A 5,000-nucleotide genomic window follows, 5' to 3' on the forward strand; every position below is an offset into this window, starting at 1 on the left:
ATGTATACAACTGTCCGTATACATGCTGAAAGACTCTGCTCACAATCACAACCACACGTCAGCCAGACACTCTTATCACGCACTACTCTCTGCCTGTAACAGGCACAGAGACAATATGTAAGCACCAGCATGGAACAACACCCAGTGCATCCTCTCCGCCACATTAGACTATCCACACTATCATAACCAGACCGGGGAGGTCCACTCACAAAACAGAATATCCCACCCTTCCGACAACCACCATTGCTCAGCTAAGCACACCAACACCCACACATGTCCTACACAGGGGTACACCCAACATCACAATACTGCCTCCTGTCACAGCACACAAAACAATGGCAGGAATGAAAGACACAGGTCTGCCACAAGCATGGAATCAGAGCGCCGCCTGTTATGAGCCAAAGGTGCACCCTGACGTGGCAAATCAGATGATGCCGCAGTCATTTACTTACGATAATCACAATCAACAAACCGGCCCCCCCCCCCCCCCCCCCCCCCCCCCCCCAAAACACCTTTCCTTACAACAATGTGTACCTTAACCTAACCCGTATTGTGCCTTAACCTAACCCGTATTGTGCCTTAAACCTAACCCGTATTGTGCCTTAACCTAACCCGTATTGTGCCTTAACCTAACCCGTATTGTGCCTTAACCTAACCCGTATTGTGCCTTAACCTTAACCCGTATTGTGCCTTAACCTAACCCGTATTGTGCCTTAACCTAACCCGTATTGTGCCTTAACCTAACCCACGTTGGTGCCTTAACCTAACCCACGTTGTGCCTTAACCCTAACCCACGTTGTGCCTTAACCTAACCCACGTTGTGCCTTAACCTAACCCACGTTGTGCCTTAACCTAACCCACGTTGTGCCTTAACCTAACCCACGTTGTGCCTTAACCTAACCCGTATTGTGCCTTAACCTAACCCGTATTGTGCCTTAACCTAACCCGTATTGTGCCTTAACCTAACCCGTATTGTGCCTTAACCTAACCCGTATTGTGCCTTAACCTAACCCGTATTGTGCCTTAACCTAACCCGTATTGTGCCTTAACCTAACCCGTATTGTGCCTTAACCTAACCCGTATTGTGCCTTAACCTAACCCGTATTGTGCCTTAACCTAACCCACGTTGTCGCCTTAACCTAACCCACGTTGTGCCTTAACCTAACCCACGTTGTGCCTTAACCTAACCCACGTTGTGCCTTAACCTAACCCACGTTGTGCCTTAACCTAACCCACGTTGTGCCCTTAACCTAACCCACGTTGTGCCTTAACCTAACCCACGTTGTGCCTTAACCTAACCCACGTTGTGCCTTAACCTAACCCACGTTGTGCCTTAACCTAACCCATATTGTGCCTTAACCTAACCCATATTGTGCCTTAACCTAACCCATATTGTGCCTTAACCTAACCCATATTGTGCCTTAACCTAACCCATATTGTGCCTTAACCTAACCCATATTGTGCCTTAACCTAACCCATATTGTGCCTTAACCTAACCCATATTGTGCCTTAACCTAACCCATATTGTGCCTTAACCTAACCCATATTGTGCCTTAACCTAACCCATATTGTGCCTTAACCTAACCCATATTGTGCCTTAACCTAACCCATATTGTGCCTTAACCTAACCCATATTGTGCCTTAACCTAACCCATATTGTGCCTTAACCTAACCCATATTGTGCCTTAACCTAACCCGTATTGTGCCTTAACCTAACCCGTATTGTACCTTAACCTAACCCGTATCGTGCCTTAACCTAACCCGTAACCTAACCCGTATCGTGCCTTAACCTAACCCGTATCGTGCCTTAACCTAACCCGTATTGTGCCTTAACCTAACCCGTATTGTGCCTTAACCTAACCCGTATTGTGCCTTAACCTAACCCGTATTGTGCCTTAACCTAACCCGTATTGTGCCTTAACCTAACCCGTATTGTGCCTTAACCTAACCCGTATTGTGCCTTAACCTAACCCGTATTGTGCCTTAACCTAACCCGTATTGTGCCTTAACCTAACCCGTATTGTGCCTTAACCTAACCCACGTTGTGCCTTAACCTAACCCACGTTGTGCCTTAACCTAACCCACGTTGTGCCTTAACCTAACCCACGTTGTGCCTTAACCTAACCCACGTTGTGCCTTAACCTAACCCACGTTGTGCCTTAACCTAACCCACGTTGTGCCTTAACCTAACCCACGTTGTGCCTTAACCTAACCCACATTGTGCCTTAACCTAACCCACATTGTGCCTTAACCTAACCCATATTGTGCCTTAACCTAACCCATATTGTGCCTTAACCTAACCCATATTGTGCCTTAACCTAACCCATATTGTGCCTTAACCTAACCCATATTGTGCCTTAACCTAACCCATATTGTGCCTTAACCTAACCCATATTGTGCCTTAACCTAACCCATATTGTGCCTTAACCTAACCCATATTGTGCCTTAACCTAACCCATATTGTGCCTTAACCTAACCCATATTGTGCCTTAACCTAACCCATATTGTGCCTTAACCTAACCCATATTGTGCCTTAACCTAACCCATATTGTGCCTTAACCTAACCCATATTGTGCCTTAACCTAACCCATATTGTGCCTTAACCTAACCCATATTGTGCCTTAACCTAACCCATATTGTGCCTTAACCTAACCCATATTGTGCCTTAACCTAACCCATATTGTGCCTTAACCTAACCCATATTGTGCCTTAACCTAACCCATATTGTGCCTTAACCTAACCCATATTGTGCCTTAACCTAACCCATATTGTGCCTTAACCTAACCCATATTGTGCCTTAACCTAACCCATATTGTGCCTTAACCTAACCCATATTGTGCCTTAACCTAACCTATATTGCGCCTTAACCTAACCCATGTTGCGCCTTAACCTAACCTATGTTGCGCCTTAACCTAACCTATGTTGCGCCTTAACCTAACCTACGTTGCGCCTTAACCTAACCTATATTGCGCCTTAACCTAACCTATATTGCGCCTTAACCTAACCTATATTGCGCCTTAACCTAACCTATATTGCGCCTTAACCTAACCTATATTGCGCCTTAACCTAACCTATATTGCGCCTTAACCTAACCTACGTTGCGCCTTAACCTAACCCACGTTGCGCCTTAACCTAACCCACGTTGCGCCTTAACCCAACCCACGTTGCGCCTTAACCCAACCCACGTTGCGCCTTAACCCAACCCACGTTGGGCCTTAACCCAACCCACGTTGCGCCTTAACCCAACCCACGTTGGGCCTTAACCCAACACACGTTGGGCCTTAACCCAACACACGTTGGGCCTTAACCCAACACACGTTGGGCCTTAACCCAACACACGTTGGGCCTTAACCCAACACACGTTGGGCCTTAACCCAACACACGTTGGGCCTTAACCCAACACACGTTGGGCCTTAACCCAACACACGTTGGGCCTTAACCCAACACACGTTGGGCCTTAACCCAACACACGTTGGGCCTTAACCCAACACACGTTGGGCCTTAACCCAACACACGTTGGGCCTTAACCCAACACACGTTGGGCCTTAACCCAACACACGTTGGGCCTTAACCCAACACACGTTGGGCCTTAACCCGCTCTGTAATTGTCATACGACGCGTTAAATTAGTGTAGTGTTGCCTAACTGCAACCCCCGCAATATAGTTTGCTACTCGCACTGCCTGGTCCCCAGTGTATCGCTTCATGTTAAACACCTTGCAGCGATACACTGTAATGTGGATGGCAGCAGGACGTACATGCTCAATGCCCTTCGCAGTTGTTCATTGGCATTCGCATGGCGAAGCACTTAGCCTACGCTGTGGTACGGCCTGTGTCAACTGTCCGCTGATGTTGTACGTCCAAATCACACACTGTACTGCACATTGGTCCTCATGTACTGAATGATACATCGTGGTACATGTGACCGTACAACGACTGCGCCAACAACGGCGAACCATGCGGTCCAACTGTTGTGCACTCAGCTATGTGTCGTCTCCCTATAAGAGCCGGATTGCAGTGTGGTATGCCCTGGATGGCGATCAGCATGAGCCGTCTGTTGATGTAGTGGCGCGTGTTGTCAGACGTAGTCGTCTCTTCTCACACACCGTGACAGCATGGTGCACTGCGTTCCACATCTGCGACATGCGACAGAGGCCGGTTGACAGTCGTTCGCGCAATGGACATCGCATACGTACGGGGGCCACCTTCCACGTGTTCGCGAAGCGTGCACATGTTGTTGCGTGTATGTGGGCAGACATAGTGTGTCGTGACACCTGACACAGGCATGCAACAATCGTTGAATTTGCAAATGGCGATGGACGTCTACGTTTGCTGGTGACGTTACGCAAATGAACAACTGGTAAACCGTTGTGGTGCGGTTGTTCTCGCTAGAGGTGAATCAGTGATGGCGACGATCGGTTGAGCTACCAACCGGTTGTTTCAGCGATACCCACCATGCCCACGAACGTGAATGGCATGTGGGTGTGAAGCGATACGCGGCGGTGGCTGGGTGGGACCGTCCCCGGCCGGTGAGGGGGGGCCTCCCGGCGTGCTGGCCGCGCGGTGCGTGGGCGCACGCGCTACAGCCGGCTGGTGGGGGCGGCCAGTGGCAGGCGCGCCGGCCGACGGAGGCGGCAGGCGGCGCAGCTGCGCGCCGGCGCACCCTGCACGCGGCGCCGTGCGGCCAAAGTAGGTCCTCGCGGGCCCGGTGCGAAGCGCGGTGGACATCTGCAGTGTGCTGGTCCGATTGAGGACTGTGTGCGCTGAGGATGCGCCGCCGCCCGGCGCTCGGCGCCGCGACGCCGTCTGCTGCTCGGTCGCCTCTGCGGTTCTCGCAGGTGGTTTGTATCGCAGCTGTGCGGACGTGTTGGCGCGTGCGCTGTGCTGGGAGAGTTCGCTTCGGCACCCAAGTGGGGCTTTTGTCCTTCTGTGGCGCTGGCGTTGGAGCTGCCGGCCACCGTAGGTGGCGCGTGTTGTCTCCCGCCGGCAATGCCACGACAGC

The sequence above is a fragment of the Schistocerca americana genome, unplaced genomic scaffold (genome assembly GCF_021461395.2).
Source record: "Schistocerca americana isolate TAMUIC-IGC-003095 unplaced genomic scaffold, iqSchAmer2.1 HiC_scaffold_1758, whole genome shotgun sequence".
NCBI classification, from domain to species: domain Eukaryota; kingdom Metazoa; phylum Arthropoda; class Insecta; order Orthoptera; family Acrididae; genus Schistocerca; species Schistocerca americana.